Consider the following 15,990-nt stretch of genomic DNA (forward strand, 5'->3'; position numbering starts at 1 on the left):
GCCCCGGCCCCGGCCCCCGGCGCGCTCCCGCCGCTGCCCTCCCCCCTCCCTCCGGGGCCTCGCGCCTCCCCGGCGAGCGACGTGCCCCCCCATTGGCCCCACCGCCGGCCCCGCCCCCCCACGCTCGCCCGCTGGTTGGCTGCGGCGGCGCCGCGGGGAGGGGGGCGGGGCCGGCCTCGCGGTTTTCGTTTCCGGTTGGCCCGTGGCGTTTCCAGCCCGCCTACCTACTCCGGCGGGTGGCGGGGCGCTGTGATAGGCCGAAGGGTCTGTCCGTCAGACGCGGGAGGGGACGGAGGGCAAAGGGCAAAGGGCGCAGGGGAAGCGGTGCCATGGCGACGGGGCGCGGGCAGCGCGGCCGGGCCCGGCGGCGCCGCGGGGCTCCCGGGCCGCCTCCGCGGAGCCTCGGGCGGCTCCTGCTGCGCTTCCCGGGCCCTCCGCCGCCTCTGCCCTGTGGTGCCAGCCCAGCCCGGGGGCTCCCCGCACCGCGCCGCCCCCGGCCCCGGCCCGGGCCTGGCTGCGAGGAGCCGGGTCGAGGGTGGAAGGGGGGAGAGCTCCTTCCCCGCGCCCCCCGGGAGCCCTTGGCGACGTGGCGCTGCCCTCTTTTAAGCGCAGCACAAACTCTCCTGCCCAGCCGCGTCTTTCCTGGGAGCCTTTTCCACCCGCTGGCCCGAACGTTTCGTGCTAAATCCGACGCGCGTTCGGCCTGTGCAGGGAATTCAGCCGCAGCAGCTCTCTGGCAGCGGGGATACCCCTTTCCCTCCTCCGGGATAACTGCTGGCCTGTCCACCGTTTCTGCCACCTCGGTCCCCTTTCTCCCTCCGTTCGTCCACACTTCACTGCCTTGTCCATCCCTCTGCTGAAGGCTCCTGACCGGACTGCTACAATCCAGAACGCTTGCGTATTTTGATTAGGATGTTTTGTCCCAACACGTGTATTTCCATGCTCCAGGATAATAACTAACGGATGGCAAATGAAATAGAACGCTGCCTTTTATCTGCGGTCCCTCAGAGGCTGCTGTGCGCAGGGGTAGCTCCAGCGGCCTCCAAGGGGAAGCCAGCTCCGGGCTGGAAGGGTTTAAATCAAGTCTGAAACAAGGTCAGCAGAGTTCACGCTCCTGCTGATCCTAAAACCTGCAGGCAATCTTTACTGCCCATCTTTACAAACACCGCAGTGTCCTTTAGCTATGTGTCCTGTTGTTTGTGCAACAGGGAGAAAGAATATCGTATTTTGAGTCCCTTGTGCTGCTTCTTAAAACACAGGTTAGCCATGGATATCTCCTGTTTTAAGAATCATCTGGCTTGACTCTTGAGGACCGGAGCAGCAAGGGATGTTCCTGCAGCAGGATCAGGTTATGGAAGATGCATTTACTGGGAAACTTACAGAAATCGTTTGTATTTTTCATGCCAGATGCTCCCTCATATACCATCCTGTCCCTTTCACCATTTTCGCACCTTAAAAATACTTATTCGCCTTACTATTTACTGTGTCTCACCAGGAGCGCCTAGAGCTCACCCCGCCGTGGGCCCCCGGGCTCTGGGAGGCGTACCGTACGCTGCGCTAGATAATCCCCAACTGACAGCTTATCTGCTAAATGGATGGGACAGACCAGCGCAGAGGCACAGACTCCTCCACTAGCACAACCAGGCGCAGAAACACGGAGCTAAAGAGTACAACTGAAGTCCTCTGAGACAGGCTCAGATGTACATCGTTTCTGGCAGATGTTTATCTAACTTTTAGAAATCTTCCCACCCTCCCCGCATATCTTACATCAGTGCTGAACCCTGTCTATCTTTAGGCTGATTTTTCCTAAGATGTAATCCAAGCCTTCTTGAGGCAATAGATTCCACAGTTCCTCTGTTTTTTTACTTTCTCTGTCATTGCTGGATGCAGTATCCCGCTCCGGCTAGTGCATTTGTACTACATGCTTTAGAAAGCTTTTTTTGACAGCTGTCCTTATTTTGTGTTTGCTGTCTGGCACTTTTTAAACAAGGTTTAGATAGCTACAGGCAGGCACACAAATTTCTCAAAATCATCCATGATCTGGATTCTCCACTAAAGTCTCCGTGTTAAATTTGTTCTTCTCTGCTCGTATTTTAGCAGGAACATCTACACCCGGGACAAGCACGGAGCCACAACCCTGCCCTCTCCTGGGCTGAGCTCACAAAACCGCCAAGCGGGTCTGTGCGGAAAGCAGCGCGGCCTGCGCTGCTCCGTGGCATCGCTGCGTTCCCGTCAGCAGAGCGGCACCCAGCAGGGACGGAGCATCTTCGGGGTCGGTTTTCAAAGGCTGCTATTTGTCTGACCTTCCTTCCAGCTGCTGCTGTTTGCTTTTGGTCAGCAGGTTACCGAAGGAGGAAGAAACTGGAGAGAATTCCCTTCTTTGACAAGCAAAATAGTTTCATTTGAATAAATTGTGATTTTCCTTATTTTATTATACATTTTGCATTAACTGATATTTTACACCCTTGCTCTGAAAGTGATTTGATTACATGGGAATCTACTTCTATTAAAAAGTGAAAATAGACTGCTAGCCCTTGTGGTCATGCACTAGAGCTTGAAAAAGCTAGAAAAATAGGAGGGCAATTACAGGAATCCCTGCTGTAGTAGTTCTGGAAAGAGTTGGACTTTCTTTAAGGCCATCTGAGGATTTGGGCACCGGCAGCATTTCCTCCTCACCCTGAGCGAGACGACCCTGGCACGGGCAGGGGCAGGATGGGGCGATGCCCTGGGCACTGCAACGCGCTAGAAGCCAGGATGGGGCCGGATGAGACCGAGCAGCTGCCAGAGCGTCCTCCAAAGGAGCGCCGCGGCTCCCCGGCAGCTCCGGGCGGGAGCTGGCACGGCAGGGAGAGGCCCTGGGAACACTGCGACTTCCCTGGTGGGGGATTCTCTAGTGTCTGATAAGGGTTGAACCTACCCTGCTGCTTTCCCCCGCCGAGGGGCGCTAGGAGAACCCCCTCCGTGGGCTCCTCCAGCCACACTGCTCGCCCGTGGCAGGGTCCCCGCGGCCGGCCTGTCCGCCCCGGCAGCCCCGTGCGTCCGCCCTGGCACGGGCCTCGTTCCAGCAGGCGGCAGTGCGAGCGTGTGGACGGAGGGATGCACGGACGGACACGGACGCTAGTCCTGGGGGGGTGTCACAGGCGAGCTCCCGGCTGGACACGGTGGTGTTTCCTAGTGGCTGGGGAGAGGGGAGACAAAAACAGTATGCCAACAGGTAAAAAGCTGCTGCAAGAGGAGAAAAACTGTTTTCCACATGCAACGCAGGGCGAGGGGTCCCGGGCTCGGGCTGCCACGAGGGAGAGGGAGGCACCGGTGGCAGCGGGGAGGCAGCCTGGAGGGGCACCGCCGGGAAACGAGGGGCGGCTGAGCTCCCCGCACAGCTCGGCCCCGGGGCAGGCAAACTCCTCCCGGGGAACGGCACGAGCAGGGGGGAGGCAGCGCCCGGCCAGGATGCCGCTGCCACCGCCTCCCCTCAGCCCAGGCTGCGCCAGGGTTTGCTCCGCGCCTGCGGCAGCCCCTCGCCACGCCGGGTCCTGCGGGAAGACGTTAGCGAGGGAACAGCCGATCGCTCGCATTGATCAGCGGTAGGTTGGCACAGTGGGAAACTGCACAGCCCGTTTCAAATGCACGCAGAGGAACCAAGATGTTTGCAGCTGCAGCTTCCTCCCAGGCCTTGCTGCACACTCATATTAGAGATTAAAAAAAGCCCTTTAGCGACACGATGGACCCAGGCTCAGCTGGGATCACGCGCTCAGGGTAGTACCTCCAGTTCAGCAGTTACTCCAAGGAGGGACCAGACAAATCCCTGAGTGCTGCCTTTTTGCAAGAGCTATTGGCACCACATGGGGCGAGGAGCGCAAGCCAGAGAGCCCCGAGCCCCCCCTCGGGGCCCGAGCGGTGCCGCAGCACGTCCTCCCAGCTAAGGGCCGCAGTGGCAGCTCCAGCCGGGCTCCCCAAAGGCTCCGCAGGGCTGGGGCAGAGCGATGCCCGCGTCTCGCCCCGGCCCCGCTGCTGGCTGTCGGGGGACGAGGTGTCCCGCACGGCAAAGGCGGGAGAGGGCCGGGGAGGGAGGGCTGGCCGCAGGAGCCGGCTGCCCCGCTTCCCCCCGCTCCCTCCCCAGCTGTTCTCACGGCAGCACCCAGCCACATGTGATTTACTTCGATCTTGGCACTGAGTCCAAAGTGCTGGAAAGTGATCACCCAAATTCTGGTAAGCGCTGTGCTTCCCCTTCCCGAGGGGGCCGGGTTCCCAGCAGCCGAGGGCAGGATCGATTGGAAACCGTCCACGGCAGAGAAACCCGGGCGGGAGGCAGCTCCCCCATCGCTTCGGCTGCCGCTCGGTTGCATCAGCCACACTCTGCTCCCCCCGGCCCCGCTCCCCTCCCCGCGGGCGGTGGGAAAACAGGCTTCCCCAGAGGCAAAATCATCCCTCCCGCTGGAAACGGGCAGGGGGATTGGGACAAGCCGGGTGTCCCTGTAGGCCTGCCCCCAGCACTGTCCCTCACTGGGGGTCTCACAGACACATCAGCTCCCTGCAGCGACTGCGCCGGCAGCTTCGCCTCTGCACAGGTCGGTCTGCTCAGCCGGTTCCCGCAGGAGCCAAGGGGCATTGGGCTGAGACCTGCAAAATTCACTGCATGCAGGCCTCCACAAAGCCACTGCTCAGCCACCTCCACCCCGCTTGTCTCCTCCGTGGGCAGCACACAGCCAGGAGCTGGTGTCCCCAAGCCAGCCGGGGCGATCGGTTGAACGCGGAGCTCTCGGCCCCGCTTCCCCGGGCGGGATGTTCCTGGAGCCCAAAGGAACCTGCCGAGGTGGTTTTGCACAACCCTCCAGGCGCCCGCTCCGGGGCAGCGGCCGCTTGCAGGTATCGGAGCAGCCAGGTCTGTCCCAGCCTCCCCACACCCCCGGACAGGACCCCTGGTGCAGCCCTGGCTCCGGGGCCACCCATTTCCGCAGGGGCTCCTTGTCCCAGCGGATACCTCTTCCCGCAGCTGTGGGGCGGCCAGGGAGGAGCGGAGCCAGCTGGCCCCTGGGCTCCTTTACCCCAGCGGAAAGTCAGGGGATTTCCAGGCTGTGGGGGAAAAACAGGAACCGCCTGTCTGCGACAGTGACTGGGGTCACCCTGCTGCAGCAGGCGAGAAGCTGCTCCTGCAATGCACCCACAGAGCCAGGCCGGTGGGATCAGGCCCCACCAGACCAGTCTGCAACCCCACTTCCTTGGGACCAGGGTGTCCCCAAGGGACCCAGCCACCCGGGAAGGGCTTTTCCTGGGGAAGACAAGCCATTTCCCAGGGACACCCCTCCTCGCTAAGGGCCGAGGCATCACCGCGCGGGCAGGCTGCTTCCCCATCCCAACAGACCCTGCGCCTCCATCCATGCCCACCAAGCAGAAAGGCGCACCCCACTGCCCCCCATCGGGGCAGGTTTCCAAGCTGCCAGTGCAGACCAGCATCGTTTCTGCTTGGTGCCCTCGTCCGGGGTTTCCTCTCCAGCCATCTGCAGCTGCACCGCTCTGCCCAGCGGCGACGCAGGTGCACGGTGCAGGCAACGTGCTGCACAGGGAAGGCAGGGCCCTGCACAGCAGGAGCACCCCTGGTGCATCCCTCCTTCTCAGGGCTCAGGGCTGCTGCTGAAGGCAGCTGAGCCCCAGCCTGCAGCTGTCTGCAGCAGGGGCTGCTTTGCAGCCTCATGGTTTTGCCCAGGAAGTGCCTGACTCAAAGCACAGCAGCAGCAGGTTCAACAAGGCGGCTCATGCCAGGGTTTCCCAGACCCAGGTGACTGCCTTGCCCACATGCTGCCCCCAGGGCCAGGTCAGGCTCAGGAGCTGGTGATGCTCAGCAGCAAGCCCCAGAGCTGCAGAGCAGCCGGAGCTGAGCACAGGTGCTGTCCCAGAGCAGTCCTAGGCCATCCACCCCAGAGCAGGGCGCTTCACCCTCCTCCTCGCAGAGCCTCCCCGGGCCCCCCTGCTCCCTCCCCTGCCCTCCACAGCTCAGACACCTTTGCGCATCCTCACGGCTCCCCTGGAGCAGCACCGGCAGCCACGTAGCTGGGTCCCTGCCTGGCTTTTGGCTTAGTTTGTGCAGACTGCAGCCCACCTGCACCTCTTCCCCTCCCAGCAGCACAGCCTAGGAACGTGTCCCTAAAGACACCTGCTCCCTTATTACCACCCCCCCCCTTATTAACAGGTGCCAATTAGGGCAGAGGCTTTAAATCCCTCCTTTCCTGGGGGCAGAGAGGAGGGAGGGTTGTAAGATTATTTGTTCCTATGGGGGTGCAGGCAAAACCTGGAGCTGCAGGAGATAGAAGCTCAAAGCCGTGTGAGGGGCTGGACAGGCAGAGGACTAGTAAGTTTGTTGCCTAAAATAGGAACCAGGGATAGGATGTGGGGGAGGAGGTGATCGTGCAAGTGAAGTAAGTGGTTGTGGCACTGGCTGCAGAGGTGGCCGTGGTTACGGGAGGAGACTTGTTAATTGCTGAATGGATCAGTTCTTGTTCTTCCAGTGTATTTATTTATTCATATTTGTATTCTGCTAAATAAATAGCTCTAGGGGATTTTCAATGTTTAAAATGCATGACTAACTAGACTCCAGCAACTGCTCTCAGATAAGATAGCTCCTCATTTTAAAGGAGATGAAGGTAGGCTGGCTGCCTAGTGCAGGGGGAAATGGTGCTGTTCACGGGAGGAAGCCCGCTGTGAAGGCTGTCAGCATGCCCACGGTGCCGGTATGGCAAGAGTCAGCAGGATGACTTATTAAGGGGAAGTGATTTAAAGAGCCAGAGCCTTTGGCACAAGGCTCTGAAGAAAGAACGCTGCAGAGAGTGTGACACAACTGCTCTGATTAATTAATGTGTGTGAATGAATGAAGTCTTCTGAGATTGGGGCTCACTGACAGGATTAAAAGCCCAAATGCAACAAATTCTGTGCTTGGGTCTAAGCAGTAGAAAGTGAAGCTTGCTGGCACCCCGAGAGGCAGCGAAACCCTGCAGGTGTGGGGAGGCTGGCAGTGCCTTTCCGTACACCTGGCACTCGTGCTGAGCAGGAGGTGGGCGGCCGTGAGAAACCCCAAACCTTTTGTTCTCCTCATCTCCTTTGAAGAGGATTGCTTTGATGGGCACGGAGCCGCTCGAGGGTGGCAGCTGAGCAGGCTCGGTCCTGGCAGTGCTTGTGCCTCTGGGGTTCCCACCCAAACGCAGCAGGTTTTCTTGCACGCGGGGGTCTGAGACCTTGCAGCCTGCCGGAGGCTCCCGCGGTGGGACGGTCGCTCAGAGCCATGCGAATCCCAAGTGGCCTTCGCTCCTGGCTGCTTGGCCCGAGCCTCGTCGGACTTGGGCTTCCAGGAGCTGCCAAGCTGGGCTGGCTGAGCTGTGTCGGGCTCGGCCCTGGCCCTGTTTCAGCAGCATGCGTTGGGGTTTCGCTGTGAGCGAAGCTTCCTGTTTGCGAACCTGCTTCCCTTGCTGATTAATGGAGTTGTTGCCATATGAAAATCAAGAGCCTGGAGGTCAAACCTGCTCTCAGGGCTCTGAAATGAGCAGGTTACGCAGCCAGGACCAGCGTGCCAAACGCGCGCACCGGCGCTGTCGGGCGCGAAAGCCTTTTGGTCGTCCAGAGCGGCAAATTATCCCATCCCTGTTCGGGCCCACAGCGGGTGCATGCGCCGGCGCTCGGACTTGGTGTCAGAGACCTCTCTGGCTCGTGGTCAAGGTCTCCTCCCCGCCTGCTGGTGCCTTTGGCAAGACGCGGACGTTTAAAAGGCCAAGCAGATAGTGGTGGTTCTGGTCTGCTGGTAGTTTCCTTCTTGGGAAATAAATCAAAAACTTACAGCTATCTGCGCCGCTGTTGTACTAGAGCGGGAGATGCCAATATAAAAATAGACCTATCTGGAATGCCTTTTTTTTTCCTTCCCCCCCACGTGAGCCCACTGGGATTTTTCTCCATGTTATCCTGGGACGTAGAAGGGGCAAAGCTCCAAACACAAGCAATGGGAAAGTAAAACCGAAAAAAAATAAATAAAAGAAGAGGTGAGAGGGAGAAAGCAAGTGCAGGACTCGGGGGGGGGGGGGGGGGATCTCACTTCGGCTCCGTGATTCAGCCTTTGGCCTGCTCTGCAGCTCGTTCTTACAGTGAGGCTCTTGTGGCCTGGCAGCGGGCGGACGTTCCCGGGAAGCTGGTCGGGATTTAACCCCGTCCCTTCCCCGCTGCCCTCCGGAGGCCGGTAACTGCTGCTCCCGTTTCGCAGGTCGGAAAACTTGAGGCCTGGCCTTCCCCTTCGGCCACGCGAGGCTGCTTCCCGCCGGCGGCGCCTCGGGGCTGGGAACCGCGGCTCCGGGGGGGGGGGGGGGGCAGCCGGAGGGCGGCTGACCGGTTCCCCTTCCCTTCCCCTCCCCTCACCCCCGGCCCGGGCCGCCGCCGCCCGCCCACATCCGCCCCGGAAGTCCGTGTCCTCCCCCCCCAAGATGGCGCCGAACCCGGAAGCGCGGAGAGGCGGCGGCCGCCGGGAGGGAGCCTGAGCCCCCCCCCCCCCCCCCGCCACGCAGGTAAGGGCCGGGACCCCCCCCCTCCGCTCCCGGGGCCCCCCTCTCCGCTGCCGCCCCCCCGGCCTCCCCCCCCCCGGTAGGTCTCGGCCCCGGCGTCTGCCCCGCGGAGCTGTGGTGGCCAAAATTTAAAAAAAAAAAATTAAAAAAGGGGGGCAAACCGAAAAAACATTCCCCCCCCCCACCCCGGGAGGTCTCGTTTTCCCTCACGTTTTGTGACCCGGGCGGTGTGAAAGCGCAGCCCGGGCCGAAGCCCCGCTTGTCCCCGGGGTTCTTGGCGGAGTTAAGTGTTAACGTGAGGTTTTAAGAAAACCCCAAACCCAGGCAAACAAACTTGCATCTGAGAAGTAACCAGGAGCCTCAGCGTAAGAGGGCCGCTCTGACTGCGACCTGGGATCAGCCCTCCGCTTGCGGTGACAACAGGATGGGCTTTTGAGAGAGGAGTTCGTTGCTGGGATCCAAAAGCCGCTAAGGGTTTTTTTTTTTTCTCTTTTTCTTTTTTCCTGGTTTGTGCATTATTGCTGTTGTAAATTCAGTGGGCAGAAAGATGTGTGTTGTGCCTGGGCTGTCCTGCTGTCTTCTGCAGGTTGTCCGGATGTCATCCCGAAACGTTGAGCCCTCTCGCCCGTGTGGGTACCACTAAACTAAGCTACGCCTCACGTTGGAAATGTATTTTTAAAGTGGAAAATTAGGTACTAATATGTTTGCCCTGAGTGCAGGGTATGTTGTTCATCCCATGAAGTAGTAACAATTTGGCGGAAGTCATAGGTAGGATGCCAGCCGGGGAGCTTGGGTTCTGTTCTCATCTCTGTATTGCCCGGTATGAGATGCTGACGTTTAGAAAACTGATTGGCATTAGAGGGTCTTGGTCTAATTGAAGAGGAGCGTTTATGTCCGGGTAGCGTTCTGTCTGGAGTTGTTCTGTGCAGCAGCTGGGATGACTGGCTGGAGTCAAAGAAGAAAAGTGTTGTGTTTCCCCCAGGTGTTTCCTTTGATAGTGTTTCGGCCGGTCTTGGAATCGTATGCTTGCTTGTGCGGGGCTTTCAGACAGCAAATGAAAGAGTTTTGTTTTGTTTTTTAATGAAGGAAGACATAATAGTAAACCTACAGAGTTTGGCAGAAGAGGGCACGGCCAGTGAGTTTTGTAAGTCTCTTTCATTGACAACTTGATTCTTTGCTTTTAAAAGTATTCTGAAAGATTTTGCCAAGTCCTGTGTGTGGAATTTTTCCTTTTACATATTAACTCACCCCTTTTTTCACCCCAGAAGTTCTCAATGCTTTGCTAACTGCAGAGGTTTCTCCCATTCTTAGTGTTTTTCAAGGCCTTACATCCACATCCTGGAACAGGAACAGACTTCTCTTGCAAAATCATTTGCTCCTTCCTTTAACTGTCTGGATTGTTTGCTGTTGAGTGTGGAAGTTTTGCTTTTGTGCTTGCTGAGCGTTTCATGCAGTGTATCCCTCCCCTAGTCCATGCTGACTTTGGAAGAGGAAACAGCAGGACCGAGCGTCATGTTTCGTCATGTGCCAGACGTGGGACAGACTGCATCTGCCAAACAGGTCACTCATTGAAAAATTACAGCCGCTTCCATCTCAGATTTTTTTTTTTTTTTTAACAGTAAGGTATACATGGACAGGAAAAAAATCCTAAGTTTTGTGTTTAAAATAGTGACCGTGTGGCATGTTTGAGGGTTATATTTCCTGACTGAATAGGCCTTTTTAATGGTTAAGTTATAGATCCCTGAAATGGAGGGTCTATAATGAAAATGCTGACACACATTCAGAGCTTTTTGAATAGTGACACTGTAATAAAGAGCTAACTGTGCAGTCACTGAATAGTGTGCTGTGATTTTTAATCGTGAGGGTCTGGAGCTCTCAGGAAAGCCTTCTAGGCTTAATTAAGAGTTTTATATTCTTTTGAAACATTTTTTTCAGCTTAAAACTTAACTCTTCAGTCTTCTTTGGTAACATGAGCTAGATCTGTAAACATGTAGCTATGAAAGAGGCCAATATATGCCTCTTCCACAGAGAAAGTAAACGTAGAGCCAGCCTGAAGGTTGGTTGATTTGAAATGGTGTTTATGTGCTTATGATCAATAAGGAAGCAGGCTTTGATATCTGGGAGTGTTTTTTCCACTGTGAGTGGCCGTGCGGTGAAACCGAACGTGCATACGCTGAACGGGAGCGCTGCGTCCGGTGTCGGGACCGGACCGGCTTGGCTCGGCTGGAGAGCGCTTCCCCCGGCACATCCCACGACTGAGCCCCTGTGGAGACTGGGGCTGGGGGCAGAGTGGAGGGAGTCTGGAGACCCGTATTTTCTTGGCTTCTGATCTTAGTCAGCTAAGTTATTTTGGCTCCTCTCTTTCCCTTTAATTAAGTAGTAGAATAGTGCATTCCTACCTTGCAGGTGTGTTTTGGAGGTTGACTTCATTAGTATTTGTATAGGGCTAGTATTACAGCTGCGTCCAGGTGTCCTGCGTTGCTGCTGGAGCCGCACTGTGCTGAGCGCTGTGGCTCCTGTCTTAGTAAGCGGTAAGCATTGGTTATACTGTCATGGTGTTTTTTTCTTCCAGGACCACGTTCGCAGCAGGCCTGTGATGGGGGAGCTGTGCTGACGCTCGGGTGCCCTGACTAGTCTTTGTTTGCCAGAGCCCGTTCTGTCAGAGGCTGCTTGAGCAGACCGCTGCTTCACAGAACTGTTTCCTGCATTAGCTGCCTGAGTTGCCAGACTGCCTCAGCCTTAGGTCTGCCTTATGGGGCTTGATTATTTATACTTTGGAAATTCCAGAGCATGGTTGTGTGTGTACGATGCTGGATAGATTTCCACAAAAGGTGCTGAGTGTTTTTTGGCAAAAGTGTGTGTAGCTTATAGGGAGGCATTTTTGCTCTATCCAGAAATAGTCGTACCTGTTCTCCCAGGTGAGAGTAGTGACAGGTGGAATCTGTCTTTTCCCCACAGCAAGCTTTACTTTAAGTCTGTTTGGGTCCCTGTTTGAGCAATATTTTGTTACTCACAGCACAATATTTGAATTCGGAGACAGACCGTCAGACTGAAAGCAGCCTGCGAGTGGAGAGAATGACCGTGTGTTTTACAGCAGCTTCATTGTGGGGAAGTAACACGAAACTTTGAACCGTGAAGTAGGAATCGGACAGTTCTGCTGGTGGAGAAATAGACTGCAGGGTAGCAGGAAAGATAATGTTCTGGAGTTATTGTGAGCTGAATGAATAAAAGGTGAGGTCAGCATTACAGGTAGCACCAGCAGTTAACTTTACTTGTGCTGCCTTGAAACAAAAGTATCTATGGAAGATTGAATACAGTTTATATCAGTGGCTAGATTAATGAATCTTTTTCTTCTGTCTGTGTTGTTGCTAAAGCTGCTGTGCCATTTAACTACTTAATCTTAATCCCAGGAAATTTAGGGAATGGCACATTGGGGTAGATGCAAGTAACAAGACTCCAAATTAAATTTCCCCCCTTGCAGTATTTAGTCTTGCATTTCTATGGCTATTTTCTTTTGAGGATTAAGGCCATTATGACTCTCACTGAAGCATCCAGACAGCGCTGAGGAACGTTCCGGGGATTAGCAGTGCGACCGCGTGCAGCACAGTCTGTGGCTGGTGCAAAGGTGCTTTATACCAGTGTTGGCCCCTCCAACATCCATGCTGGATGGATGATGGGGGATGAGCCTTCTTGTCCCTTCTAGCTGCGCTTGCTCTGGGGCCTGAGCCTGTTAACCATGTGAGGGGGTGGCAGCCACCAGGCTGTGCGGTTCCTCTGTCCGTACCGCAGATGCACTCAGCCTTAGCGTAAGCCCTTCTTCTACACTGACCGTTTCCATGGCAGACCTGGATGGTGTAAGCATAGCTGCCGTGCTCTTCCCCTGCTCCCGTGGTTATGCCATTATAACTTTAAGGAGCTGAACGAGCCTAGTGAAAGCCCAAGAGAGCTGTGTCTACAGTTACTCAGGGAAACTCAGCAGTGACCACCCCTGCTTTGTGCTCTTTCTCCCACCCCTCCAAATTCTCTTCCTTCTCCCTCTTGAGCATGGTAGCTGTTGGCACTGTGGCCTACCAGTGATAAATGCATTAAGGCATACCTTGTGGAGGTACCTGGCTGCGCTCTGCGTTACTGTGTTTTCTGATGAGGGAAGTTCAGTGGAAGAAATGGATGATTCATTGGAGCCGTTAGAGATCCAAGGGCAACCAGAATGTGTCTGCTGGTCTTGTGCAAGGCTGACATTTAGTATTATCTATGGTAGGGGTGGAAAGCTGTTTCCTTCTGGAAGACAGAGTGGGCCTTTCGGACACTTTTGACAGGGCCTCATTTCACAGGCACCTTCGTGTAGGTCTGAAAGTATAGATAAAAATCCCATGGTCTCAGGCTACATACAATGAAATAGCAGACCATATTTGGCCCCAGACTGCAGACTCTCAACCTTTGGTGCAGAGTAATGTGAAATACTACAGATCCATGAGGAAAGATGCTATTTTTGCAAGATGCCTGTGCTTATGTTTCCTGATGCTTGTGCATTGAAGCGTCCAACTACAATGTTGCTTTCTGTACTGAATGAAAATAGTATTATATCTCTTAGAGTGATTTCTTCAGTGTCCTCCAACAGTATGGATTTTTCCCTTTGTCGACAATGGTTCCTTGTTCCTTACATCTTTGTTCCTGTAATTCTTGCAAACTGTCTCTGGGTGTGTTGTTTTTCAACTTTGATTTTTTTTTTCCTGGCACTTATAATTAGGTCTGTGACACCACTAATTTAAACCTAACCTGATTGACTTTAAGTCTGCCTTTGTGGGAGAGGAGATATTTTCTTGTAGAGAGGACGTGTCATTCCCAAAAGCGGCCTTTAATTTGTTTGTTCTGTATGGCCTGAGCTTCAAATGAGAAGGGGCTAGCACTGCTTAAAAGGTAAAGCTCTTCCTTCTCATTCTTTTAAATGCCAGTCTTTAGAAGGCAAGTTTGGTCTTTCGTCTTCACCACTGTGTTGTTTGCATGTTTGCATCGATCTGGCAAGAAGCTTGGAAATGAACTCAACTCTTCTTCCCTTTGTTTACAGACTACATAATTCCAGCAGTTAATCTGTCAAATAGGTTGCTGTTCAGTCGCAGGCTGCAGCTCTGTGTTGACTTGCATAGTCCAGGTAAATAGCAAGGAGGGCTTCCCCGTTTCTTTCTCAGTCTTGCTCACATACCTGGTAATGCTGTGAATACAGGCTTATAGTTTTGAGTTTGTATAGACCAAATGCACCCAAAGTGCATTCTTGCTTGCTGAAAGCATTCAAGAGATCAAGGTAGTTTAAAATGGGTTAGCAAAGTAATGGCTTGGGTTAGCATGCCCTAAAGTGATTGCATTTCATCACAGATGCTTATTATCTTTTAGATTGATATTATGCTATGCGATGGACTGAGTTGTCTTCCTCATCTGCCTAAGGTTAGTTTTTCGTTCTCTTTTCTGTAACTTTTTCTGCTAGGTGACGTTGTCTGCATCAGGCGCTATTGCTTTCTGTGTTTTGTCATACGCAAGGCTGGAGACAGATTCTTCCTTTCTACCTTTTCGTTCAGGTACATACAGTCAGTGTAACTTTATCTTCTAAGCAGGTAGGGAGCAAGCTCTGGATTCTTTGGCTTTCAATATAAATTCACCAGTCTTTTTGCTTAAGAATTGTAAAGAGCTACAGTGAGTCACCCTACAGTATTTCTGCATTAACTTGTCTTTTTTGTGAATCAACTTGAAATCCCTTTTCCAAGAGTGTCTCGGATACAGAAACAAGCGATACTATATTTGCTCTATAAGGAGCTGAATTTGCCTAATGAAAAGAGCTAAGCTGTAAATAGTAAAGAGAATGAAAAAATAATATTTCCATTTACATTTTGAGTCATCTGTAGGGAAAAGATCTGATACTTCTGTTCATGTTGAACTTCTATAGTCAGTGTCTTTCATCTGCCAGCCTCTTTTCTATATGTAATGAAGTCTGAGTAGCCTTGTGAGGAGATTATGAACGTATCGGATAGGGAGATCCTAACTTCTCTTCCTTGGTTTTCCTGTTTCATGAAGCAAATCACTGCCAATGCCAGTGAATCAGGGCTCTGACTCTAACTTTTCTTCTCGTTGTTCAAGATAAAACATTGTTCGATGTAAACTCTGTCTAAAGAATATGGCGAGAAGAAACATTAAAGAGGAACTTGAAGCTAGCTTGGCTATTGAGACATAAAAATTGCTTTTAAAAGTTCCATAGTATTAAGTTCCCATTTCTTGGAGGGGTTTACGTAAACTATATTATTGTAAGAGTCCCGTTTCATTGCAGATCTCACAGTGTGTCTGTCGTGTTTGAAAGCCCACCATGGGTGGGCTGCTGTTGGCAACCACGTGCGCTGGTAGAAGGAATCAATGGAGCCGGGTAGGGGTGACAGGCTTCAGCCTCCCTTTCTGTTGTCTATGTGGGTGGGCAGATGGGAGGGGAATACTGATGATTAATCTGCAAGCAGGACAAGGAACTAGATCAAATTTCTGAGGTCCTTTTGTCATTATCATGGTAATTTATGATCAGCAGATTTAGCTCTGACTGTTGCATACCTGTGGCTTCCTAGCTATCTTCCTTTAATGCAGACAGTCTAAAATACGCTAACAAGGACTGAAACACAACAGGGAGGAAGTGCTTGTGTTCACTGAACGTACAAATGGTTGTTTGCACCTTTCTTGGCTACAGATGCCCCTGAACTGGGCTGTTACCCATGGCTCTATTGATCCTGATTATTGCAGAACAGTTTATCGCTTTTCAAATCAGAAATTGCCTGATACAGTACCAGTCTCACAAATTTCTGCTACTACCTAAAAAGCTCAAGCTGTTAAAAAAGCGAAATCTGTGCTCAGCAACCTCTAGGCATGGTAAATTCCATAGGAATTCCAGACTAAAGCTGCCATTATGGCCTAGGCTGGTAGGAAGCCTTTCAGTGAATGACTAGTAATACCGAAACTATTCATATAGCTTAATCAGAATGACTCGTGATCTAATCAGATTTCTCACAGGACTGTATCACACTACGTAGGAAACCAGTTTCATTATTAAATGTAGGCTGCCTGGCCATAAAGGAGCAAGTCCAAAGTTTTTTGTTTTTCACGGTAATCATTGCTTGAGTACTGTCACTCTGCATCTGAAAGAACAGTTTGCTGTTCTAGTGATGCTTGCAGAAGGAAGTTACTGTTCTTAAAGTTAGAAACTTTATCCTCGTGTTGTTGGGGTTCCCCTTCTGTTCTTTCACAGCTACCAACTGTACTAGCTGCTGGTCTGCAAAATTAGTGTTCTCCTGTCCTAGCCACCAACCACTGGATCTTCTATAACATGACTGCGGGGTGCAGGAATCTCGTCTTTGGGGTGTCTGCAAAACTTCTCTGCTTGGTGGTAATTTGTGGTAACCAACTTTACAAGTTGTGCTTTGAGCTCACTTTT

The 15,990-nt window shown here is 53.3% G+C and overlaps 1 protein-coding gene across 1 annotated transcript in view; it reads left to right on the forward strand.

The window, feature by feature from the left end:
* Nucleotides 1-8,451: 8,451 nt before the first annotated feature.
* The window catches only part of SBNO2 (strawberry notch homolog 2), a 70,415-nt gene continuing 62,876 nt past the window's right edge, over nucleotides 8,452-15,990 (forward strand). The window contains exon 1 of the mRNA XM_068919623.1: nucleotides 8,452-8,537. The gene's annotated coding sequence lies outside the window, so the exon portion shown is untranslated. The remainder of the gene's footprint in view (nucleotides 8,538-15,990) is intronic.

The sequence above is a fragment of the Struthio camelus genome, chromosome 26 (genome assembly GCF_040807025.1).
Source record: "Struthio camelus isolate bStrCam1 chromosome 26, bStrCam1.hap1, whole genome shotgun sequence".
Lineage (NCBI taxonomy): Eukaryota > Metazoa > Chordata > Aves > Struthioniformes > Struthionidae > Struthio > Struthio camelus.